The following is a 27,942-nucleotide window of genomic DNA, read 5'->3' on the forward strand; positions in this document are numbered from 1 at the left end:
ATTGAGGATTCAGAGCTGAGTCCATGGGCCCTGCCTTGGAGAGCTTAGCATTCGGTTTATAATGCTGGGTAATACTGGAAATGCCAGTGATGGATTTTACAATGCAGTGAGGTACCGGAGGCATTCTCATCAGAGAACTCACCTTTGCATTAGACTTAAAAGGATGAACAAGATAGTGCATGATGGAGAAGGAGTAGAAAATTGCCAAGCAGATGGAGCTCTTTGAGCAAAAGCCTAAAAGCAGAAGGTTGCCAGGTTTAGTAACAAAAGAAAACAAAATTACAGAATTCCAAGCTAAGTTTGAATTTCAGATAAATAATGAGTTTTTTTTTTCAGTATAAGTATTTGTTATGCAATAGTTGAGACATGACTTATACTAAAACAGTATTCATTGTTTATCTGAAATTCAAATTTAATTTGGCATGCTCTATTTTCTCTGGCAATCTGATTGAAGCATGAACAGGAGAATTGTGTCCAGAGAACCACTAAAGGTTCCATATAACGGGGGAAGAAAAAAAAACTGAGCAAAGGGCTGGCAGGAAAAGAATCTGAAACAGCAGGGGGAGACCAGGTCTTGAAAAGGTTTCCATGCCATGCTATGGCAGTCGAGAGACAACATTGTGGTTAAGAACCTGAACTGTGGTGCCAGAATGCTTGGGTTTGAGCATCACCTTCACTGTTTACTCATGATATAAATTGGATCCTCAGTTTACCCATCTGAAAACTAGTGATAAAATAACATCCAATCCAGAGCATTGCTGTGGCAAGTAAATGAATGGGTACATAGTAAGCATTCGTCCATGTTAACTGCTATTATTGGAACTGGACACACGCTCATGTATAAAAGCAAGAAACAAATGCTATTATCCAAATCCAGAAGTTGATAGACAAATATTGAAAGCACATACTGTATACTTGGGATACAAGTGTTTATGATGAATTCCTTGCTCTCCAGAGGTATGCATGTGTTTGGCTACAAATTACCTAGAATACCAACTATGACAGTGGGTTCAATTATTTTTAAAGTACTTGTTACCAGCTATTATTTGTTGGGCACTTTCTGTGTACCATCTCCATAGTCAAACGCAATGAAGTCTATCAACTCTGACAAGCTCTTTACAAAATTATCTGGTTTAATTCTCATAAAAATCCAGTGATGTTGGCATCATTATCCCCAATTTATGGATGAGCTATCCAAGAATGGAGGTGGAATTGTAACAATAGGAGCTTGGATGTCAAACGTCAGTGCAGGCAGAAGCTGAAGACATCTTATTAATAGAATGGGGGATGTTTAAGGCAGTATTGATGGGAATGTAGAATTAGATCAGGTGACAGGAAGGGTGATGATTGAGGAACAACTGCAAGGAAAGATCCCTGGCAGTGATTCACGAATTGGGGTGGTGAGGCAGCATTGAGGAGAAAGGTTGATTGATGCAGAAGCCATGTGTTAGCAAAGAGAAGCCCAGCATCTTCGCAGGTGGGCCTCCATTGGCAGGGTGAGCGGTTTTCTGTGGCTCTGGTGATCTGCTGCAGGTTTTACAGAGAGGACAGTCAGACAGGATGCCTGAGCTGGTTCTAAATGACAATCTGGAAGGAGGAAAAAAAGTCAGGGAGCCAGAAAAGTCAACCTCTTGAGACTCATCCCTGGACAATGGCTTGCTCAGGTTGATTTATTTCTCTGGAACCAGTTTTGCTAGTTTGGGTGCCCTGGATTCACTAGCAGTGAGCCAAACCTGGGGATGCCCAAGGCTTGATATATCTACTTGCCCTCCTCTCAAGGGACGTGACATCATTCAAGCACCAGCATGGGTCATTTTGATAATGCACTATCTGGCCTCATTTGACATGAAAAATCCTACCAAGGAGAAACCGCACCCCAGTCCAGGGGCTTCCGAGTAGTGGGTTTAAGGAATGAAGAACCATTTTGCTCACATGAGAAATATGTGGGTCTCTTCAAAGGCAAAATGGTTTGAGGAGGAGAGCGTTCTTTGAAATCTCAACATTCAGTTAGCAAACAAGGTTTACTCCTCATTGCATGTTGCAGTTCAGATTTTTTTTCCTGGGTTTAAGACTTAAACCAATTAGTGTGAACACATAAATCTCCATGTTTTCAACATGTTTATTGAGTGTCTATTTTGTGTTAGTTTATTGAGTGTCGATTTTATGTCAGGCACTATGTTCAACTTTTACATACTCTTTGAACATTAGTACATTCTCACTTAATCCTAATGGCACCAAGTGTTATCTCTATTTCATAGATAAGAAAACTAAGATTCAGAGAAGTTAAGGGACTCATCCATGGTTAACTGAGTGACAGAGCACAAACCTTGAATACAGGTCTCTTGACCCTAACCCTTATCTTTTTACCCACTTTTTATCTTTCCAAAGGATTAAAAGACAAATAATGTTCTTTATTTTCTAGACGATGAAAGGAGAGAACCATGGCCTGATTTTTTATTGACTCAGAGAGAAAGAAAACCCTCTCAGAATATCCTGCTCTTCCGAACTCTATCAACTTAGACATTCTTCCTGAAATATTCCTATTGCCAAACACACAACACACATACACAAACACACACACAACTGAAGCTATAACAACATCTTTACTCTTTAAAAGGGTCCCGGAAACAGCTTGAAATCAAAGACGCAAATCTTTTAATACTTTGTCCTAAGAAAATATCATGGGTAAAAATCATGGCAATGGATTTCAGGTAGTGAAGTTAACAGGTATCTCTTACTCTACATAGTAATTTTTTTGCTAGAAGTTTCATGTAAATTGATTGTTGCTTAATTCAATGTGATTTAAAATTCACTTGCAAAACTTTAATTGAAATTAGTTCTACAGCATCTTGGTTTATAAGATGAATAGTCCTTTTGTAATCTGTGCATTTACAAATTGTGATTCCTTTAAATTGTGTTATAGGAAAGCTGTGACTATCTATCTGCTAGAGAGGTTGATCATTTCTTTATTTTTTCCTTTTCTTGGAAACTAACTTAAAATTGGTCAATCTCAAAACATTAAGAGATGTAAGTCTTCTCAGTCTCCATGAGGCACTTAATATAAACTCTTGTAAAAAAAAATTTACCTGCATTTAGGTATAGACATTCCAAGTTCTTGGGTCTCAGCGTTCCCATCTAAAAAAAATAGATTAAATATTCTTTTCATTAACTTATGTATCTGTCAAATGCTCTCACATCTCCCAGGCTCTCTAAGTCAGAGTTTCTGGATACAGAAGTATAGCATAGCCTAGAAATGATGAAGAGACTCCTTTTCACACAGATGAAAAATGATAAATTCTAACTAGGAAAGAGAAATGATAATAAACAGATTACTGGAGCCACCTGGTTTGTAGAACTTTTATTATTCAGACAAGAATGTCAAGCTGCATAGAATTTACTCATTAGAGTCCTTACTGAAGACTTAAGCTGCAGACAGGGGGCCAAAGAGTCCATGAAAATAGCAGCCATTCAAAGATCATCTCCTTTCACGATAAAAGCGCTCATTAAATCAGGTGCAACAGCAATGTATCTTGACATAATAAAGGCCATATATGACAAGCCACACCTAGCATCACGTTCAACAGTGCAAAACTAGAAGCTTTTCCCCTCTAAGATCAGGAAAAGACAAGGATGCCCACGGTCACCACTGCTATTCAATGTAGTACTGGAAGTTGTAGCCAGAACAGTTATGCAGAAGAAAGAAATAAAAGGCATTCAAATCAGAAAGAAAGAAGTACAACTGTCTCTGTCTGCAGAGGAGCAATAATTTGGGATGGTAGTGCTAATGGCAATGATGGTGATAATACTGCTGATGGCACTGCCTGATGGCAGTAGTGGTCATGGGTGGATTGGTGATGATGGTAGTAATACGCCCCGTCCGTGGCAACTGATGATGGTGGATGACCGTATGTGGTGGTGGTAGTGTGGTGATAGTGGCTGGTAAGTCAGTTGGGATGAATGATGGTGGTATATGATGGACGGTGGTAGTGGATGGGGTGGTGATGATTGTGGCAATGATGGTGGCGATGATGGTGGCTGTGGTGGTGGGGATGGTGATGGTTATAATAGTAGGTGTTGCAATGGTGCTGGTGAGCATGGCAGTGGTTGTGGTGGTGGTGATGGTGGTAGTAATCATGGTGATGGTGGTGATGCCGATGGTGGTAGAAATAGTAGTTGTGGCAATGATGATAGTGAGCATGATGGTGTCTGTGGTAGTAATGGTGATGGTGATAGTGGTGGTGGTGATGGTAGCAATAGTAGTTGTAGCTATGATGTTGGTGATGTTAATAGTGGTGGTGGTGATGGTGATGGTAGTAGCAACAGTAGTTGTAGAAATGATGGTGGTGATGATAATGGTGGCAATGATAATGACGGTGATAGTTATTGTGGTGGTGATGTCAGCAGTGACATTAGTGGTGGAGGAAATGACATGGAAACTGTTATTTCAATAGCCTTGAAACTAATACATACTCTCATTCACTGCCCTTGATTCAGCTTCCACTCTCCCAGCACTCAACCTCTAACCAGCATGCTTCTCTTGGTGTCTCCATACAACTATCCCCCTCATGTAAGTCTATCTTATCATCTCCCTTTCTCGCTATTCCTCTTTTCAAATCTAATTCTCCAACCAGAGACCTCTCTCATCTGCCCACACTGAGTCCAAATACTTTATTAGTGCCTCTGTATTTCTGCCACGTGCACGATTTTTTCTTATCCTTTTACTCTTTTGGAATGACTTCATTCATTCTACCATCTTTTATTTACTTTCAGACCTGTCTTTTATGGATCCCATCATATTGGGATCTTCTTTTAAATGGTCTCCAAAATTATTTGGCTGTATGGTGTTTCTTTGGAATAAGTCCTAAAATGGTGAAATGTTTTCTCTTTCTGAAACTTAATGTCTGTTGTAAAGGCCTCTATGCACTCCTAAAAGCTCCCCTCTCCTGTTCCAGAAGGCATCTGGACTGGTTTAGTCCACCTGTCTTGATATTGTGCTAAGAAACTACTACTGCATTACATATTCTCCTTCATGTTTTCTTTTCTAAATAAATAACTGAACCAATTAGAGAATCCTAGCTCCTCCAGTACATGCAAAATGCCCTTTCTACTCTCTTCTATTAACTGAAGTTTCTTTGGCCTTGGGTCTTCTCTTATGTCATGAGTTTATGCCAATACTCTGTGAATCTAGGTTTAGCATATACAGTTGTTGTCTATGCTGCACTGTGATCTTGCATATAGTAGATTCTCCTCAACCAAATATCCCTTTTAAGGATGTTTGTTGGAATAAGAAGTCATTGGGTAACTGAATGAGCAAACACTGACTCAGTGCTATAGACCTAGCACAATGGTCAGCATCTATTGGGCACTCAATATTTGTTGACAGACTGACTGATTGACTGACTGAATGAATGAAAATGAGGAACTCAGAAAGTATGAGAAGACATGTTCCAACCATTCTCCTTGAGATGATCAGAAAAATTGTCACAAAGGAGGTAAGGTGATTTGCTTTTGGTGGCTAGAATTTGGATTGACAAAGATGAAATGGATAAGGTGATAGGTTCCCTAGGAGGAACAAACAGGATATGATGGTGGAGGTAAGAAGCAACTCTCATCTCTTTCCATGAGAATATTTCCAAAGACAATCTCCTTTTCCTCCTCCTCTGTCTTCTTCTTCTTGGATAATGGCTCTTTTCACTTCTTTTTTTTTGTTTTTTTTTTTTTTTTTTTTTTTTTTTTTTTTGCCTTTTATGTATTTATTTATGATCGTTTTAACTTTTATTTTAGGTTCAGGTGCTTATGTGCAGGTTTGTAATATAGGTAAAATACTGGTGGTGGGGTTTGGTGTACATATTATGTTGTCACCCAGGTGATAAGCATAGTACCCAATAGGTAGCTTTTTAATCCTCACCCTCCTCCCACCTTCCACCCTCAAGTAGTGACTGGTGTCTGTTGTTCCCTTCTTAGTGTCCATGTCTACTCAATGTTTAGCACCTACTTTTAAGTGAGAATATGAAGAATTTGGTTTTCTGTTCCTGTGTTAGTTTGTTTAGAATAATGGCCTCCAGTTCCATCCATGTTACCGCAAAGGACATAACCTTGTTCTTTTTTTATGGCTGCATAGTATTTTATGGCATATATGTGCCACATTTTATTTATTCTCTAATCAAATCATGCAAGGCCATTGACTCCTAGAAGGTACCTGGAGTGAGTGAGGTGGCTCTAGCCACTTCCCCGTGCTTTCTCACAATCCACCAGGACTCAGCCCTCACTTGCCTGGCCCATGCACAGTGGTTCTCAGTGTCCACTGTCAGTGTTTTATATTCCCACAGTCTGTGGCCCCATTAGAATGGTGACAAAACCTCCACTGCTGGTTCCAGGCGGTGGCCCCTTTTTGGTTCCTATCACATTGCTAAGCTCCTGAAGAACATGGAACCCCTGACAGAGAACACTTCTCTGTACAGGCTGAGGGAGCAGAAGTTGGGGAGCAGATTTGCTTATCACTCAGCAAGGCAACAAGGAAAGAGCTTTGCTGTCTGTTCAGACCGAACGCACCCAACTCATACTGTCACATTGCAAGTTTATCTCCCCAACTAGATGTACATTCCTTAGAAGCAAAGACTGTGTTTCATTCAACTCTGTACTCCCACAATGTCTAACACATGGTTTGAAAACAGTAAATATTTATAAGAACAAATTGGTGAAAGCTTATCCCTTAAGCCAGCCTGAAATGAGTCATCATCAATGGTGCTTAGGATGATACAGTACTTGAGACTACAAGCTTTGGACCCAGAGGGACCAGGGGTTATGTCCTGATTCTGATCCTGTTGAATGACCTTGACCTTGACAAGTGATTACAATTTTAAGTGTCAGTTCCCTCATCCACGCAGTAAACACACCAGAACCTACCTCACAGGGTCAGATGAGAATTAGATAAGACAATATACTTAAAACGCCAAACAGGACCTAACATATATTAAACGTTTAGTAAATATGGCCCACAGTTATTCCTTACATTATGGCTTAAATATATAAAGTATAATGCAGAAATACCCATAATAAGAGTCGTTCCCCTGTTCAACTTCACAAAGATGCTGAAGATCAAGGCGATCTAAGATGACAGACCCAGCAGAAGTGGAGGTCCCAAATGATGATCTTGAGACCTCTCAGACAAGCAGAGGTACAGGGAAAGGTAAAGTACATGGAGACGAGATCTGAAAAAATAAGAAAATTAGGCCCCTCTTAAATTACCTCTACCCAGCATTAATCACAATGGATGCAGCATAAGGTCTATTTTTACACCAACACTAGAGGTCACAGGCAGTGGACATTTTGTATTTTTTTTTTCTACTTCTCAAATTACTCAGGACTCAAAGTGGAAAAGATGACCTGTTGGTTTGCTGACGGGATATTTTAGGCAAAGTCATGGGGCACTGACTTTTCTCTTCTCAGGACAAAGTAAAGAGATGCTTTGTCAACCACCCGGCCAATTTTGTTGCTGTCGACAGTGGATCCTAATAACATGGTCGGCAAAATAGGCTGGGGCCTCCTGTGTGATCTACTTTAGCTCCTGGATTTCCTATACAGACTGTCTCCATTGATCAAATATAATCGAATAATGGCTGAAATTCTGCATCTCCATGGGCCCTATAGGCCATTTCTTTATGACATGACCAAATTGGCCATAGCGCATTCAATTTGTTTTAATGGCCAACACAGATGCAATTAAGTGGATTGACTGTGCAGCGATCCAAATTGTCCATTAAGAAGGTGGCCGAAATAACTGGACCAAAATCATGTACCCCCCATCCACTTATTTTGGGATGTCTAGACTTGGCCACACCTTTAATTTTCTTAAAACCCCTGTTAACTAGCTCTGTTTAATGTTGATGCTACAGTGTTCTTGAGAATGAAATGAAGCAGGTTTGAAAAAATAAAAGAGATTTTAGGATGATTCTAAACCTTCTGATCTGCGTGAAGTAATAGGAAATAAGCACCTCATTCGAGCTCTGAAGATTTACAAGGATCTGAGAAATTAAATGCATTGGTGCAGATTGCTACTAATACTCATTTTATGAGGAGGGATTTATCTTCTCACATTAGCAGCCCCCAAGGTTGTGATCTGTCTCTATAATATGTACCTGCATTTGAACAATTGACAATTGACTTCATCTGTTCCTACTTTGCTAATTTAATCAGTGAAGAATAACTACTCTTGCAGGAATTTTAAAGATGAAAAACACATCCATTATATTATTGAATACAATTGATCTTTGAGTACCTATGTATGGTTAGATATATGAATTTGATTCCTTTGTACAACTATCAGACAGTCTATATAGGAAGTCTCATTTATTAGGTAGAGGCAGAATGTGTCTGCTAAGATATTTTCAACTAGATATTTAGCAGTACAGGACCAGTTATTGCTAACAGAAATAGGCAAAAAAAAAAAAATGAATACAATCAATCTGATCTATCTTGAACTTTCACGTTTAAAGTCTCTATTTTCCATTTCAGTGAGCATTTTTCTTTTATATATGTGTCATCAATAGTCATGGGCAAAATCAAAAAACAGACGCATCAAAATAGAGTAACTAGCAAATAAATAAAAGCATCTCAGCTGCCTTCCAAGCACTATATTTCTCCCATCATTTGCTAAAATTACTGGTATCTTAAATCAATACTGTGTTTTTTGATTTTGAAAATACATTTTCACTACAGTCTCCTTTTATTCTCCAGGACTTCTTCTAAGTCAGGTGCGGCTATCCCCATTTGGCTGATGAGGGAAGCACAGCAAAACTGAGTGACTTACCAAGGTTACATGGTAATTAGTGGTAAATGGAGGAACTAGGGCTGCTGCCTCAGAGCCTTGGTCCCCCTCCTGAGAAGGCAAAGAATGATCTGCAGTCACACTGACTATCTAGACCCAATTCTCTTATAGACTCGGAGGAGGATGGCTCATCTCAACCATACCATCCCCAGTGTCTCAGTTCTCTTGATCCCAAGCAATTTTCTCAAAAGCAATATAGTGTCATGGTTAAAGTGAAGTATCTGGATTTGAATCATATCTCCATTTTTCTTGGACATAAACTAAAGATAACAATAGCACCTACCTTAGAGTGTTATTCTATACTATCTCCTGACTGGGTTTATGAGTTCTCTCCTGTTGACAAGTCTATACTGATTGGGCCACTATGACTACCTAGTATTCAGTAAATATTTGTTGAATGAATAAATGAGAAATAAACAAGATGAAAATATCAACTGCCTGTCATATAGTCATAAATACTCTATAAATGTTCACTATTATTAATAAAAGTCTTTGTAATAGGCCAGGCACGGTGGCTCAAGCCTGTATCCCAGCACTTTGGGAGGCCGAGATGGGCGGATCACGAGGTCAGGAGATCGAGGCCATCCTGGCTAACACAGTGAAACCCCGTCTCTACTAAAAAATACAAAAAAACTAGCCGGGCGAGGTGGCAGGCGCCTGTAGTCCCAGATACTTTGGAGGCTGAGGCAGGAGAATGGCGTAACTCCAGGAGGCGGAGCTTGCAGTGAGCTGAGATCCGGACACTGCACTCCAGCCTGGGCAACAGAGTGAGACTCCGTCTCAAAAAAAAAAAAAAAAAGTCTTTAAAATAAATTATATCAAAAGAAAGAGCCTTAGTTTCTTCATCTCTAAAATGGGCTAAATAATATTGCTCTTTTAGGGTTGTCAGAACTATTTTAGAAAGATCCATACAGGGTGCCTGGTATGGTATTTAGTCTTAGTGCTGCTGAGCTGTTATTATTATTGTTGGTGGTGGTGGTATTTACAAACTTTGGGACTCCTCTAAGATTTTGCATGTGTAAAGAAAGTGAAAGTGGAAAAGAAGCAATTGAAAAAGGCTATTAGTCACTGGGCAAAATCAAAGGAGAGAGGCATCAAAATAGATAGCTAGCAAATAAATAAATATATCTCAACTGCCTTTCAAGCAATATATTTCTCCCACCATTTGCTAAAATTTTTAGTATCTTAAATTGATACTGTATTTTTTTGACTTTCAAAATACATTTTCACTGTAGTCTCATTTTATCCTCCAGGACTTCTAAGTGTTCACCATATATCAGACATTTATGTACAACACAATAACTCGCCTATGTGGAAAATAATCGGATTTACAGGTTATAGAAGCTGAGGCTCAGCCCTGTGCAAGGTCATGGCTCATGGAATTTGGGTGCCATTGAGCTTTTCTCCAAAATCTTTGATTTTTTTGAACTATATGTCCCTCAACTAGTGCTCTTGCCCTTCCCCACACTGAAGCATATTCCTCTCTAGGAATTTAATGCAAAGACAAACTTTGAGAGCAGAGGCCAAGTGAGGCTATTGTAGCTGCTCTCCCATTGGTTTGAGGGTAAGGCAAGGACTAGCATCAAATATCTGACATACAGCAGGGGCACAGTAAATACCTGCTGGATGACTAATAAATTCTTCCTTATCTGGGGAGAAAATCAGTGGGGTAGAAGTTTCAGGGCCTCCTCACCTGCCTTGGGTCTCAGGCAAACCCAAGAGGCTCCACGAGAACTCAAGGCCACAGTGGGTCTCGGTCACACTATTGCTACTGCAAACATTTTTCAGGATATATCTCATATATTCTCTCAATTTAGAAAGAGAGATTTGTTTAGCGGCCCTACATTAATACCTTCCCTTCTGCTCTACCCCACAGCTCCCAGGTTCAACAGGCCCCCAGTAGTCCCCATTTGTAACACACGGCAAATTTAATGATACTTGGGAAACATGAACCACCTCCTCAACTCTTCTATTTTTTTACAGTGACACAATTAGCCAGATGACGAAGCTCTTTAAAATGAACGAAAACATTAAAAAAAATTGATTTTTTCTACAGAGCCATAATATTAAATGTATCATTCCAAACTGAAGCGGGGACTAATTTAGAAGCGATGCATAAATCTAAAACTATCTGAGTATGGCGACATTTTTTTTTTAAAGCCTAACAAAAAATTATATATGTGGAAGCTTGTCTATCATTAAATTACTTGGTTTGGATTTCCACTAATAAAATATAAGGACTTGTTACTATATTAGGGAAGTCACTCCCATTATTAATTTGTTAGATAAATGGCTCCTCTATCTTGGAACTTTAAATGAAATGGAATTCACTAATCCTAATTGCTTTGCCTTCTACTGGAATTTTTTCCCATTAGTTCAGCACGATTTTTTTTTCTGCTTCTTCTCTTTTCCACTTGAAGCGGGGAGCCTTCTTCAACTTAAAGCCTTAGGGTATACTTTATGGGTTTATTAATTATCAGGTATTCATTCAAAGGGGTTCATTAAGCAATAACTTTCTATTGACTGCAGTATACAAAGAATAAAAGGCTTGACTTCACCTGCTGATTAAACACCTAGTGGCCGTGCCTTCATGTTCCTCCCTATGGTTGGGTGAAATAAAAATCTTTGACCAGTTCTGGTCATGGGTTGCAAGGCCACTCAGGAGAACAGTTACAACCAGTTTGTATTTACAACTCAAGCTACCTTGAGATTGCCGAGAAAGAGAAAGAACTTCTGCTTCTCGGGGTTTCCAAGGAGAAATTTTGTCCCTAGCATCTTTGCTAAGAATCACCATTTTTCTCTGCAGCATGCTTTTCAGCAATGGAAGGTGAAAGATGATTTCCTTCACCATCTCTGGGGAGTTTCATACAATTAAAACAAGTCAACATAATAAACCCACAGGGGTGGTGGTAGTTTACACACCTATCTTGGAATTTTTTGAGATCATTTCAACTTCAAGGTACATCTAAGCTTCATGCCTAGTGGTTGCAATTCTCCAAATCAAATTAGTGACAGAGGCATACCATACTTTCAAGGAAGATGGGCTCTTTGAAGACTGACAACTCGTCAAACAAGGGAGGAAGGAGATGAGTGTTCACTCAGAAGATTCCATGAATTCAGCTTTTAGGCGGGAATAAAATAAAGCAGCTTTAAAGTTATGGTCTTGGGATGTGCTAGGATGTTCTTCTGAGAAGAGAAAAAAAAGGACAATTCATGAAAAACGTATTCAACAGACGCTTCTGATTCATGGCCAATCCTACCCCAAAATTATGTGGTGGTAGGAAAAAACAGAAAACTGCATCCTTGGGTCCCTGGTCTCATCCTTTCCTACTCCTTCCTTTTCCAGAATAACTCGAAAGAGACGGTACTTTATCCAGGAGGACATAGAGCATACAGTAGGGTGTTCACAAACATGGATATGGAATGATTTGCACTTGGATTTGAGCCACAGTTCTCCCATTTATTAACTGAGTGACCTTGGGCTGGTTATTAAGTTATCTGAGACTCACACATATACAATCCCATTCATACCACATAATAATTTCATAAGGTAGATATTTCTCTAATTTCCATATAACTGATGAGGAAATGGAAGAATAGAGTAGTTAAGTGGATGATCCAAAGTCACTCAGCTACCTCAAAGGTTGATATAAGATCAAATAAGATGCATGTAAAATCTTTGGCACAGGACTGGTCCTACTAAGCACTTGATAAATGTCAGAGGTTGCTATCATTATTACATCACTCTTGCCAACTTAGCCATCCTTTACTTAGCTAAATATACTCTAAAAGAATTAGGTACATACAGGGTAACCGTACCTTTTTTTTTCTTAAAATGTAACAGAAATAAATCTATTAAGTTTTTGCACATAATTTTGACCTCACAATACACACACACACACACACACACACACAACTAGTCTTGCTCATAACTCTGTATTTTATAAAATTTGCAAAGCATTGCTTTTAATGGCAAAAACTGCAATTACTTTTGCACCAACCTAACATCAAAAACACATAGAGAATCCATTATCTGTCTAGGGAGACATACATATAGAAGACCACATAAAACTATTGCAATACACACCCTCGAGAAATGACATCATTGTACTCACATTGGAGAACAAAAACACATATGCTACAGTGACTCTCTTCCAAAGAGTACAGTATAGAAGGTAGGGGACAAGAGTTACTGTACAGTGGGAAAACCATGGCTTCCAAAATCAAGTCTGTGTCCTTTTATCAAACCTCCCTTCTCCACTTTTAAGTAGGTTGGAGAGGCTGAAGAAAGAGGCAACACTCACTTATGCATTGAAGTATCCTAAAAATATGTATTAAGTGGTTACCCTGTGCCAGGCTCTGATCAGAGCAAGTGCCTGCCTTCAGGGAGCTTAAAGTCTCCTGAAAAAGAACACGGAGGTGGCCCTACTACAAGGTAACACCAAAGCTCTGCCTTATAAAAGGCCCCAAGACAATGATCTGCGAAGGGCAGGAAGGGGATTATCAATCCCCATGTGCATGAAAGGGAAGGGTCTAGAAGGTCAATGTTGAGATATGAGGTCGCAGTGATGCACAGACCTGGAGTCTCTCCCATGAGCTTGCAGCCCTCTTTCTAGTTGCCTTGTCTCGTCCTACTGGGATAAAGGCAAGCCTAAATTCAGCATTTATGAGAACAAAAGAGAAGCAGTGTGACCCAGAGACTACAAATATTTTTCTTAAGCAACCACAAGGGACAGGCTGTTTGGTGAGCACACTCACCAGATGGCTGGGGCTCGTCAGCTGCTTCCAATCAAATCTTGCACCACTGAGTTGGTGCATCCCACACACTCAGCAAGATTCTGCTGAGGTGCGGGTGGCGGGGTGATGGTAGCGTTGGTTGGTTGGTTGTTGTTTTGATTGGTTGTGCGGTTCTGGTAGTTGTTTTTTTGTTTTTTCTGTTTAGGTTTTTATTGTTCTTTTTGATGTTCTGTGGGGGGTCTGTCTGGGTGTGCTTTTGAGTAGTGAGGGTGTTTTGTGTTGTTGGGTGCAGAAAACACCCTGTTTTCTCCATACCTAGAAACTGTGCCCTTGGAGTTTGCAGGGCAGAATCCAAAACTAACAAAGTATCAGGAGAAGACAAAAGGAAACTGAAGACAGCACCCTGTTCTGGGCCATGTGTTTTATTTTAAGTTTATGGCTTTGGAGTAAAGGCAAGGAGAGAAACTGGTTCTTCAAGTCTGTGTGGGCAGAGAGAGGCAGGAAAGGGTTGGGAGAGGAGATGGAGGGAGCTGGCTGGGAAGAGATGAATGAGAAAGGGGGAACAAGAAAGAAATTAGAACGTCCAAAGATCATTTGCAAAGATCACAAGGTGGGAAAGCTCCATTTATGATGACTAATATTATTCTGTAAATTAGAACATCTTTACTTAATTTCAGATATGGAGAAAATAAAAGGCTGAATTTATTCATTTATATATAAATATGAATTTTGTACATATGAATATGTATTCATATGTATGTATATAAATATGCACACATACACATATATACACACACACATATATATATAATAGGAATTTTGGAAAACGCACTTTAGTGGAAATTTTAAAGTATTCAATACCTTTCTCCTTAAAGACCAGAATGTTTTCTTTTAAAGAAATGACTGTTAGAACAAATGTTCTTCCATGAAGGGGTTTCAGTGAGGAATGAGATGCAATTCTAATGGTATGGTTGAATATGGTGATGTTTGACTTCTAGCACCTCCTTGTCCATGCATCCACAATAAAATATAGCTCCTGAGTTTAACCTATAACCTAGATAGCACTTTGGGTTTTGCACCACAGAACGCCAACAAAGATTCCAGGAGAAACAAGTGGGCATTAGAAATACCGCCTCCAACAGACCCTCCCTCTCAATCTCTCTCCTTCTCAATCTGAATATGAGTTTTCAGCTTTTCCTAGAAACAGAACGTCTTTTCGGGCACTGGGATGATGCTTGCTGATTTGGACACCCCTACATAGTTCATAGGCTCTAAAACACAGGGAATTGCAAAAACACCCAGGTTTGCTGAGGACATTCAGTGTCATGTAGGTATGCACACCTTGCCATGTCCTGGGGCCACCAGACTTGTTCATACCTGCTTATCATTCCAAGATGCGGAGCAGGCAGATCTGTTCCTATAAGACACTTACATAAAAGAAAACGCCAGACTCTCCTTGGAACAGAACACATGCCCCGTCCCAAGCTATTCCAGACAGCAGGGGTGGAAGAAGTCTTATTGGAGTTCAATAAAAGGTTTAGTTTTTGCCTTGTTCTCCTTCCCCTGCACTAAATCACAGGAATATAAAAACGAAGACCAGTAATCTCTTACAAATGCAAATAAAAATTATCACTTAGATTATGTACCTCCTGCTATCCAATACTTCTTCCAAGCCAGGTATAAAAGCACCACCAGACAGGATTTGAGCACTGGACATGCTAAGGTTGAAAGTGTCTTAGTGTGGCTGGGCGCAGTGGCTGACACCAGTAATCCTGGCATTTTGAGAGGCCGAAGCGGGTGGATCACCTGAGGTCAGGAGTTTGAGATCAGCTTGGTCAACATGGTGAAACCCCGTCTCTACTAAAAATACAAAAATTAGCCGGGTGTGGTGGCAGGCTCCTGGTGATCCCAGCTACTCAGGAGCCTGAGGCCCAAGAATCGCTTGAACCCGGGAGGAGCAGTTGCAGTGAGTCGAGATGGTACCACTGCACTCCAGCCTGGACAACAAGAGTGAAACTTCATCTCGAAAAAAAAAAAAAAAAGACTGTCTTAGTGTAAACTGGACACTTAATACGTATACACTAAAAAATGAATATTGGAATCTGAAATCTTTCAGGGAAAGAAGAGTGGATAAGAAGGGAGGAAGAAAAGCGCTCCTCTTTCCTTTACTCAGGATGGAATACTGCCTTCCAAATCTGGTCCACTTCTCTTTGCCCAGGAGTGGCTCGAATTCATGTACTTTTACCGCCTATGGTTTCATGGTTAGAAATCCGTCCCTAAAACTTGATCAGTAAGCTATAATTTTCCCTCTCCAAGATTGCTCCATTGTGTAGAGATTTTGCTAGCTTGTTTGTTTGTTTATTTGTTTTAATTCTGATGAGACGCTAAAAATATCATGGGACTTATTGTTGACAAGGGTTGCTAAGTGTTTCTAAATCAGGATTTCAATGGATTTTGCTGCCATTATATGTAAGCTTTCTCTGAGAAAGAATAAGTATGATGAAAACGGCCAGGATGCAAATATACTATCCTGCTTGTTTTATTTTAATTCACTCGAGACTTTCCTCAGTCATTTAAGCCAGCCAAAAGCATTTTAAATATTACAAGATCCCAGGTATCTGTATGATTTTTCATCACTAGGTTCCTAGCCCTTTACTAAAGTGATTCATAGTATATAATAGACGACCAATAAATATAGACTGGGAGGATGAAGGGGTGACTGCGTAAGAGTATGATAGAATTAATGGGAAGTGGTTTCAAGGTTCTGCCTGGTTCTTTCTCTCTTCAATTCATCACTCAAAACTCTATTTCCTAGAAAAATACACAAATTATGCCAGGTGAGCCCGGTTGTAGGCGATCTCTAGGCTGTCTCTGGCTTCTCTCCCACAAACTTTTCTTAAATAACCCGTCAGAGTGCTTGCTTCTGGTTTGTACAGAGCATGTAAGTTGCAGGAGTGTTTCCAAACTCCTCTGATTGGAACCATCACCTGAGATGCTTACTAAACACACAGCTTCCCAAGTTCCTCCTATGGATCGCAACTTCGGTTGCACATTAGATTCAACGGGGGAGCTTTTAAAACTCCTGATGACCAAGCTGTCTTTCAGACCAACTCCATCAGAAATTCAGGGTGTGGGATTCAAACATCAAGAGTTTTAATGCCCCCCAGGTGATTCCCGCGTGCAGCCCAGTGTGAGTACCACCTTAGAGATTGTGAATCAGCAGATCTGCTTTGAGACCTCAGAGATTCTGCAACAAACCCCAGGTAACATTAGCCAGTTTCACCTAGAACCAAATGGTTTAATCAACGAAGCCACTTGCTGATCATTGTTTTTTTTTTTTTTTCTGAAACACCAAGCAAATCATTACACTTATATTTTGGCTAGACTGAGATTTTTAGTCGACATCAAATACACTTTAAATTGATCTGCAATGTCAAAGGGGAGTAATACATCATCACCATAAAGCCCCAAAAAACTTGAGACAAAACTGAATTAAGAGCAATTAATGACCCAAAGTGAGCTTAATGATGACCATGATAGTTAAATTCTGTTTGGTAGGACGAGACTCATTTCTTTAATCTATATTGTCATTAAAATGGACTACCATGGCTCCATGATAATTTGAATGGTTTAATGTTGCTATTTAGGAATGAAGAATAACAGAGTTTACATCTTGGCTAATCCATTAACAAGCTGAGGGACCCTATGCAAGTTACTCCATGACTTTGTGCCTCACTTTCCTCATCTGTTAAATGGAAATAATACTGTCTACATTCTCTCAGTATTATCCAGAATATTCTCTTAAATGAGATGATATAGACGAAACAGGAGCAAACAGCAACCACTGATAACTCTCCCTTGTGACCCCATGTGGTTATTTATTAAGTCAATAACCTCTCTTCACAGGAACTGATTACATAATGTTTTATGGTATTTTTCTGTTCATACAGAAAAGCAAGAAAGAGCCCTGGGTCAGAAGTCAGGTAAAGTGGATTCTAACCCACATATCACTACCACCTAGCTGTGTAACCTGTAGTAACAGCCTATTTCTCAGGGCCTCAGTTTCCCTCGACACAAAATAAAGCGCTCCAAAATTTGGAGACGGTTTCAAAGCCATCTTAGAGTCCCTTACAACTGCCACAGAGTGTGATTATCTTTGTTGGTAAACTAAATGTCAGGGAAACACTCAGGCTTTCTTCTCATTTATTTCAGACTTTCACGCCATTGGTAATTTACTGATCATTTTGTCTCTTAACTACGAGAATTAGATCACCACAATCCAGAGAATAAAAACTAGGCCTATCTTATAGAAAAGAAGATTTGGATTTCAGGGTAACACAGATGCAAGAATATGTGGCTTTTCTGCCAGGCCCAGTGGAAGTGTATTCAAGGCTTGTTCCCTTCAGGGACAGCCGGCATCACACCAACCTCACTCACAGTCCAGTGTTTACAGGCACTCCAAAACCTAAGAGTGTATTTCATAAAAGCAGGGCCTGTCCAAATCCCCTGTAATGTCTCCAAAGGGAAAGGATAGAGTCAATAACCAGGGCTGTATCTGTGTGTTGTAAATGCCCCAAACCTCTATTCCCTCTCTGAGTTCTCGCACGCACGTGTGCATGCACACACACACACATAAACACAGCCATAAATATATACACTCCCATTTAATAGACTGGGGATTCAAATTACAGTTATAGTGTCATAAAACTGACTAACTGCAGGGTGTGTGCTGAAGTCTAAATGTGTGTGTGAGGTGGGTGGGGGCGGCCAGCTTACAACCTTCCTCCTTTCCTTGAGATTCTACATTCTCAAAACGTGAGATTCCTCTGGGACATTTAAATAAACTGTATTCATAGGGGCAGCTACATAATTTGCTGGCCCAGTGCAAAATGAAAACATGGGGCCTCTTCTTCAAATCGTATTAAGAATTTCAAAACAGCAACAGCAGAGCAGTAAACCAAGTGTAAGACCTTCTAAGTACAGGATCTGTGCATTTGGGCTGGTCACACACCCACAAAGCCAGCTGGGGTTTGAGGATAACACACAGAGAGTCTGGATTCGATTTTTGCAATATGCACCATTTCCTTAGGAAAGTTCAAACTTTCCCCCTGAAGTTTCTAATCTGAGTCTGCTGAATGAATTGACAATACATTAACAGAAGAAAAGCCATAACAAATCTACTTAATCATAGCTTTATGTGACATGGGAGCCCTCAAAATGAAGACCCAAAGACCCAGGGTAAAAATAGATACCCAGGGCTCAAGCCTGTAATCCCAGCACTTTGGGAGGCCGAGACGGGCGGATCACGAGGTCAGGAGATCGAGATCATCCTGGCTAACACGGTGAAACCCCGTCTCTACTAAAAAAAATACAAAAAAACTAGCCGGGCGAGGTGGCGGGCGCCTGTACTCCCAGCTACTTGGGAGGCTGAGGCAGGAGAATGGCGGGAACCCGGGAGGCGGAGCTTGCAGTGAGCTGAGATCCGGCCACTGCACTCCAGCCTGGGCGGCAGAGCGAGACTCCGTCTCAAAACAAAACAAAAAAATATATCCCCAGGGTATCTATTTTTATGCTTAGGTTTGATGAAGCACGGATAGCCAGGTAGAAATAGGGTTGGACAAAGAAGAGTCTGATCTAAGAGCAAGAGACTGGGGCAGAAAACCCAGCACGGCCTGTGTGTTCAAATTTTTCTTAGCTTCTCTATGTAACACTTCTTCCTCTCCAGTACAGGGCAGGACGTACAATCAAACAAGGTAGGTCAGAGAATTTCTTTATGGCCAGTTCTGAAAAGTGCTTGCAGAGGCACCTGGCATCACGAAAATGGAGTGTCTTGGGAATCAGACTGGCTTGGGTTTGAATCCTGTCGAACCATGTACTAACCACCAGAATTTCTCTGACACTTCCACTCACCATTTTGAACTTCAACTTCCCATCTATTAAATGGAGACACGGCAACCCACTCTCCGAATTACAGTTAATTCGAGGATTAAATGCAATAAAGCATAGAAAACAAACAAAAATCGAGGTCAAAGCCCGGTACATAGTAAGTGTTTCAAATCACCCTTCTTTTTGGGCACAGATCTTGCGGATCCGTTCAAACGAAAACACACTATATATTAAAAGTGAAGCTATTGTAATTGAAGACCAAGAGAGATTCGAAAACCTGACAAATGTTTTTCAAACTGTCCGTTCTTTTGACTCTAATGAGACTTCCCCCTTGGGTGGGAAGAGATGACCTTCTGAAAAGGCCCTCCGTCCGCGTCAGAATTTGGGGACTAAAGCATGCATCAGCTGGGAATGGTGACAAGTTGCAAAGGGAAAGGGGGAGGGTAGGCAGGGTAAGAAAGAAAAGTCAGCGCTGGGATGCGAAGGGTCCACTGGTTTGTTTTCCTGGCTGGGACGGCGAACGTCTCCGCTCCAAGTTTCTAGAGCGGGGCCGGCCGCTTCGCGGCTCCCATTGGTCCGGCCGCAGCTGTTGCTAGGCGGATGGACCAATGACGCGCGAGGGGCGTCTGGGCTCTTCCACTTCTAGGTCGCGGCTGGAGCCCGGGACGCCGCGGCCTCCGCGCCTCTCCCTGCGGCTTTTTCTCTTCTTCTTCTTCTTTTTTTTTTTAAGGCGGGGCGGGGCTGGGGGCGCGGCGCCCCAGAGCTCGGGCCGGTGGAAGGTTCACGTGCTAGGCTCGACTTACCTGTCTCGCGCTCCCATCGCCCTCCAGCGTTGCGCAGCCTGGAGGGACAGGGCGGGACAAGCGGGGGGTTGTTTTTTTTCCTGGTGCAAATGTGTATTTTGTGTTTTAATAACTTTACCAACTCGGTGAACTCTCGCGAGAGCACCCGCTGACTCTCTTGCCTCTGCCCTCCCTCCCAGTCTCTAACCGGCCTCTGGGCCACCTCTGACAGTTGAGCCCCCAGCCCCTGAACACACACACACACGCGGAGCCACCTCCAGTGCCTGAGCCCCCAGCCCTTACACACACCCATACACGCACGCAAACACACACACACAAACACACACGCTGCACCACTTCCAACACTTGAGCCCCCAGCCCTTAGACACACACACACACACACACACACGTTGCACCACCTGCAACATTTAAGCCCCCCAGCCCCTACACACATACACACACACGCGCTGGGCCACTTCCAACACTTGAGCCCCTTGCCCCTACACACACACACACACACAGACGCACACACAGACATACACGCTGATGCGGGAGCATTTAGCAGTTTCCTTGCTGAAAAAGCAGGACTTCGGTTTAGAAAATGGAAATTGCCCAGGAGGAAAAGAGAACTGAGATATACGCAGCCCCAGGTACTTCGGATGAATAATACTATTGTTAATAATAATACTATCATTTCTGAGGGCTTACTCTGTACCAGATACTGTGCTGAGTAGTTGCCATGCTTCATCCTATTTAGAGCTTGGTTTGCCCATGGGTGAACACAGGCACTGAGCAGGGGAGGCAGAAGCAGGACTGGAACCTGTCTGTGTAGCTTTGGAGCTCTTGGTTCTAGCCAGTTACTGGTGTGGTTACATGGCTGTACAATTGCCCATGTGCTTATGGCTCCCATCTGGGGATAGGTCTCAGTAGAACCTATGCCGCTGGGGCTACGCCAGCCCCATACAGTCCTATGCATAACTATCAATGCTCAGAATAAGTGTGTTTATCACCCTAGGCCCATCCGGCCCCATCACCGTATTTAACACTTGCATTTTAAGTGGATCTTCCTCAAGAATCCAGGAATGAGTGGAAAAGATATGTGTTCTGTATCTTTGGGGAACATTTTCTCTTCATCCAGGAACACACATCCACCTCAGCAGCCTCTCCTCAACTAATGTGGGAACTACAACTCACAGAGGAAAAGTGAACTGGATCCAGGCCACTCTGATGGAAGCTGGTCACTTCCCACATCTGTGAGACAGTAGAGCCAGTTCTCTGCCCGGTGAAGCAAGCCTGTAAAAGCATTTCTTGAACAAGTGACTTCAGACTTCATGTAAACTCAGCTGCATACTGGAAGTCACTGTGATTCTAATTTTACGAAGAATTACCAAGTGGAGCATATTTAACAAAGTGTGTGGGGCTTTTTTTCTTACACAGTTTTCTTTTTTCTTTTTTTCAATGTGCCTTCTTCTGATTCATCTTGTATGGCTTCCCCACTGTGGCTGTCAAGATGGCATGCAAAATTATCCCTCTTTCCAGGTGAGGACGCGGAGACATGGAGACACATGTAGCCCAGTCACATAACAACACAGTAGGCAGGCCCAGTCCTGGAGCACAGATTTCCCCTCCCCCTCCCCACACCTTAGCTAGCTTCTCTGCCCTCCCTGAGTGCCTATGGCTTACAAGTTATCCATTTACAACAAAAGGTTGTTTATTCAGAATGTAGGGACTGGGAATGCAGAAGCCAAAAAAAAAAAAAAAAATGAAGTGAGAAATGAAATCTCTTCTGTTTTTTTTGTTTGGAAACTGCCCGGGAAGTGGCCTGCCAGCTAGAAGCAGGGTTGGCTGGTGAAGAAGCCCCTGCTGGCATGACTTTTTTTCTGCTTAGCAGATGCCTGTGTGCCACCCTCACCCTTGCTCTGAGCCTGGCACTCAAGGGAAACGTGTCTGTACTCACTGTGCTGTTGTCTAACAGGCTGAGCAGAAAGGCCCCAGCTAGCTTCCTTCTTCCCTTCGAAGCAGGAGAAGACCTAGGCCTGCCCACCTCCTATCCTAACAGACAGCACCTAAGAGATGGTTCTTTTGATAACTTAAAGGGGATGTTTTTGAATGTCAACACAAGACAGTATCGCCCAGCAAGTGAGAGGTTTTCGGCTCCACCCATCCCCAGAGACTCACTTGGTTTCAGAGAGATAGTACTGTCTCCTTTCCTTAAATCCCCCTAGCTTAAAAAGCCTAGCCAGAACCCTGCTTATAATCTTTCTCCATAAAGTTTATCTTCTAACTTTTCTTTAAAACCTATGGAAAATAAAAATCGGGATTGGAGCAAAGCAGATTACTGTGTTTGCAGAGGCTGATATAATTGCTGGCTGTTTTCCCTAGGATCCCACTGTAACTCTTTAGGCAGCCCTGAATTGTAAAGGATGTTTGCAAAGCAGCTTTCTTCCTGAACACTGTCCTAAATCCCTCCTGTTGTAGCCCTCCACTCCCTCTGTTTGCCCGGCTTTGTCCGGTGCAGTGAGACACCTATCCACACAATGGTTGGTCTCTCCTGCTTTCAGTTTTCTTTTCAGCCAACAGCCTCACAAGCATTCTTTCTCCCTTCCGCAAGTATTCCTGTGGAGTGTGTTGTGCCCCTCTGCTAGGCGCTGGGATAGAGGGAGCCAACACAGACGGGGCTTACAGTCAAGTGGGAGAAATAGTATTACCCAAAGCTTCACAAATCCAAACTTAACACTACCACAAAGATGTATGTTCATGACACAGTGACAACGTATGTTAACAGGACTTAAACCCAATTACAGCCATCAAGACAGGCTTCATAGAGGAACAGACCTGTGAGGTCTCATAGATAGACAGAGGGTAGAGGTTGCAGATGAGAGTGGATAGAAGTAGAGCTAGCACAGGCAAAGGCCCTCTGCTGGGCTTGGCATCTGCCCTGAGCACAGTTAACAGAGCCTGTTCAGGCCAGTCCACTTTCCATGGATGGGAAATTGCTTTTTACAGAGACTGGTAAAAATTAGCTTCTTTAAGAACACTGGTCTTTCCCTTGAGACAAGAAACTGGAACCATATGTTTAGGCCTGGTCTTGCTAGGTGGGTGTACAACTCACCAAAAGGATAAAATCAACACATTTTTCACTGCTTCCATAATCAGGGAGTGGGAACGTTGGAGTCCTACTGATTTTTGCCTTGGCTCAGGGTAGCTTATATTATTGAGAAATGCTAAACTTTCAGTGCCCCTGTATTGAAAGAGTTCAGATTCAAATTTAACTGAGATTTATTAAGTGCTGACTAGGAACCTGGTATTTCCTAAGTATTACCCCTTGGAAGCCTTACAACAATTCTGGAAGATAGAATTTTTCAACCCCTTTTCACAGATGAGAAAACCAAGGACTAGAAAAACCCCTGGATCCTCATCCCAAGTATTTGTCATGGATGCATGAGGATAAAGTCTTCTTTGACAGCTCACCAAATGAATGTTTTGTGTCACAGGCTCACAAAATGTCAGGTTCAGACAGCATTTCATACAGACATTTTTTTTTTCAATTCTTTGCCAGTGTTTGATCTTTAACATCCTTGACATGTCCAGCCTCAAGTTGAATCTCTCTTCTCTTAGGAAATTCACTGATGAAGCCAGTTTGACTTTCAGATCTTTGATTTTTCAAAAAAGCTTTTAGCCTTCAGACTTCCAATTGTCTTAAACAGGAAACATAACCATTTTAGGAATGATGTGGATATAATGTTTAAGCAAAGGTAATGGGCATAAACAGAATCAGATGTACTAACAGCAAAGGTCATTACTTGGTGATTATGCCAATTCTGCAAATAAAGGAAGAACTTAGAGTAGCTTCATAAACACCATAATCTAAGTGTTTAAGAACCCCTGAGGGCTAGGCTCATCTCCTCTTGACCCTACAATCTCTCCTGCATTCTTGGGATTCTAAATTGCAATATTAAGTCATTGAATTGACCATTCTTCTCAATGGCCTAACAATGGAAATCCTTCTAGACCTAATACCATCAAATTGCTGCTCTGAGGTTTACCTATCCACACTTCTATGCCGGGGTTGCAGCAGAAAGGGCCGTGAAGTTGACGTATTTGGAGCCAATGATGAGCCAAACCTAGAGTCAGTTTCCTAAGTCCACAGGCAACCTATGTTCTGCTTCATGTTGCTTCTCCAGTTGGGTTCTCCCTCCATAGACACCAATTGGCTCGCACCTGTCTTAAGTATCAGTCACAGCAGTCCCTTCCACCACTACCAAATAGATCCTCTTTTAATTCATCCATCCATCCAACAAATATTTACTGAGCTCCCACTATGTGCAACAGTGAGGGGGTGAAGTGAAAAAGCGGCCCTGTCTCCACTTTTACGATATGCGCAGTTTCGTGGAGTAAAGAAGGTAATATTTAAAGGGCCAGTAATGAAATGCCAAAGCCCAGTGATTATGCATAATCACATATTCCCTTCAAAAATTTGTCTTTGGTTCCTGAGAATGGAACGGAAGGCAGGGAAGCAGACTTTACTGTCAGTCCTTTGCTAACAACGTTGACATTTTATGACCTTTGTTAATTTTTTTCAAGTAGCTATCAGGCTGTTAGATTATGGTGTCTGTTGGCTCGTTTACCAGTTGATGATCTTCCTTTACTCCGTTAGAACGAAAGTTCCATGAAACGAGGAACTTTCTCTACCTTACTCACCTCCGAACCTCCAGGCTCTATCAGAATTCCTGGAACCAAGTGAGAACATGATCAGATTTTTTGACCTAACACATGACTTTCTCCTTAAACCTGATTGAGGCAGGAGTGCTAGAAGCAGCTCAACATCCAGGTGACCAGGAGTTTCAGCAGACAGCTTTCCCGACCTGCATCTATCTGGAGCGTCCTGCTGCCATTTTGTGTTACCGTCATTCCAAGAGCTCTAGTTTACTCTTTAGCCATTCCTTGGGGATTTGGAGAGAAGGCTATTTTTGTTTTAATAATTTAATTACTGGTTAACTATTACATCGAAGTTCAGAGATAACTTCTTGAGTTTGCAACTGAAAACCATTTTTTCTACTTTCTCTCCCTGACCATCCACCCATCTCTTCCCAGAAATAGGTGCCTAATATAAAACCCATGTACTTGGCAGTTGGTCATGGAAGCATGTGAACTTTATCCCACCCTAATCAAGGAAGGGAGAAATGGAAAACTTGATCCCCAGGTACCTTCATAGGAACCAAAAAAAATAAATAATTAAATAAAATAGAGGAGATGCTGGCATTGTCCAGCGCTGATAACATTTTCCTTTTTTAAAACAATCATTATGTTTGTGCTTGCGGCATGCTTTGTAATCACTTCTGATCACTGTTCTCTACATCAGCACAGCATTTTATCCATTTTGAGGAAACTGCAGTTGAGGTCAAGAGTGGATGAGGGCCTTCTCCTTGAGATAGAACAAACAGCTCCAACGCTGGAACAGATCCACACCCACAAAAGTCTCTGCTGTCCCTGCTACCATTTCCTCCAAGGGTTAAATCTCCCACATGATTAAGTGCAAAGGGGAACATCCACTTTCTGAGTAGGATTTGCGTACAAAGAAAGAAGCAGCATCTCCAGGAGGTCGTTATCAGGGCTGGAAGCGGGGGCTATGCTCAGAGCCCAACATCCACCCCATCTCTGTAGTGTGGCACTGGCAATTAGAGATGTTGTCTGTCATCCCCAAATCCCAGACTAGGAGGAGGGCAGTTGGATGTCACTGGAGGAGACAGAAGATGGATAGTCCTGGGAGGTTCCTCTGTCCTATCGATGCAGACACACCCGTCTCTCTGTCTTATTGCTTACATCACCTTCAATTTGACCAGATGGACATCATGGGAGGATTTTCATCCGGATCAGGATTCTTAAAACACTAGCAAAAAGAGCTGGCTCTTGGGAGACATGAGGATGGGGCCATTAGAAGTTGGGAGCTGGGGTCATTAGGAAGCAGCCAGGCTGTGTGGAGGCACAAGGGAATTTCTGCTCAATAATGGGAAATGTGAACACAGGTTAGTGCTGTGATTACAGCATCCTGGAGGGGGGCTCTGAGAGGCCAGGAATAGATTATGACTCACTCAAGCAAAACATAGGGGAAGGGACGAAGGTTGCCCCTCCAGTCTCTAGGAAAGGCACTCCTGTGGGAGGAGATATTCCACTCCAGGGTGTGGATGGGAAGGCTCATTTCAGAGCATCACTCTGGGAAGTGGCACGTTAAGTATTCTTGGACCTGGGAGAACTAGACCAGATTGGATCAGTTCAATGAAAGCCCAGAACAGAACTCTTTGGAGAGCTTATAAAAGGATCTGCTAGCCCTGGAGTGGCAAGATCACTGAATTGCAGAGTTTTCACCCTGTTTCTAGGGGACAACTGGGCAACTAACATCAAGAACCTGGGGGAACAGACTGAAAAACACAGATTTATTCCAAGAAAATGTTTAGATATACACATTAAGATTTATACATAAGAAAGTACATCTGTGGGATATTTATGTGGGTGAAAAAATGAGAAATAATCTAAATGTCCAATAACAGAGGAAATGACTTAATCAATTTCAGTGCCTTCCTACAATGGTACTTAGCAAACCTTTAAATATAAAATCATGTTTTCAAAGCAATGTTAATGACATGGGAGAATGATTATGAAATGCTAAGTAAAAAATGCAGCTTACCTTATGAAAGTGAATTGGATATAATCCCAATTTAATATAGAGAAAAAAACCCAAAAGGAAATAGACTAAACTGTTAACAGTGGTTTTCTGTATGTAGTAGAACTAGGAGTAATATTTTTAAAAGGCGTTCAATGTTTTCCAGAGTATCCCACATAATATGTGGAACACATTGAACCACAGTAAGTGTTCAATGTATTCCACATATTAATATGGATTGATACATATGCGTGTATAACTAATATATATATATATATATTACATACACATTGGTTTTTCTCCCCTCCTTATCTTTCTTGCCCTGCTTATGCCTCTACACACCAATGTTTACTACTTGACATACTATGTATTTAGTGGTTTATTTGCTATATTTCACTGTTTGCCCTTTTTGTCATCATAAAAATTAAATATTCTTAAAATATTTTAAAAGAATAATTATAATTGCAGAAAGGGTAAGCTTTCCCCATTTTTATAATCATGGCAAAGTCAAGACCAGGATACAGGATATATTAAGCTATCCTTTGTCATGGGGGCTGGTCAATGACAGCCATCAGTTTCAGTCCCAAATGGGGAAGTAGAAGAAGAGGCTACCCCAGCAGTAGAAAGATAGCATGGATGACCCCAGAGTTAGAGGCTCTGAACCCTGGGTTTCTACTTGGAAAAAGATTAAGTCCTTAGGATATAAATTACCAGTGTAAGACCAGTAGGTACCGAGGGCGGACTGCGGCAATGTGAATTTAATCAATTCATCCATAATGTCCAAGTTCTCCCCTGAATTACTGTTGCTCCAATCACAATCGACCCGTGACACATTTTGCTTGAAGACAGAAGTTTAGATGTTGCATGGTATACTGAAAAGGGTCAAATATATATGTTGATTTAGAATCCCGATTTCAGTACTTCTTAGCCATGTGACCTCATTGAAGGTATTTAAACTGCTGTCCTAATCCTTAGTTCCCTCACCTGCAAAGTAACACTAATCTCCCTAAGTTATTTTAAGTATGAAATGAGATTATAGATGAAAGTTC

The 27,942-nt window shown here is 41.5% G+C and overlaps 1 long non-coding RNA gene across 2 annotated transcripts; it reads right to left on the reverse strand.

The window, feature by feature from the left end:
• Window positions 1–1,295: 1,295 nt before the first annotated feature.
• LOC108535011 (uncharacterized) lies at window positions 1,296–20,333 on the reverse strand. Of its 2 annotated transcripts, none has more exons than XR_001887108.1 (3): window positions 20,254–20,333; window positions 7,051–7,211; window positions 1,296–1,587 (listed from the first exon to the last, which is right to left on the reverse strand). It is a non-coding gene; the product is annotated as an uncharacterized LOC108535011 (long non-coding RNA). The 2 variants fall into 2 exon arrangements; XR_001887107.1 differs by lacking the exon at window positions 1,296–1,587 and adding an exon at window positions 3,099–3,135.
• Between the last annotated feature and the right edge of the window lie 7,609 nt (window positions 20,334–27,942).

The sequence above is a fragment of the Rhinopithecus bieti genome, unplaced genomic scaffold (genome assembly GCF_001698545.2).
Source record: "Rhinopithecus bieti isolate Rb0 unplaced genomic scaffold, ASM169854v2 scaffold_12151, whole genome shotgun sequence".
In the NCBI taxonomy this organism is placed as follows: Eukaryota; Metazoa; Chordata; class Mammalia; order Primates; family Cercopithecidae; genus Rhinopithecus; species Rhinopithecus bieti.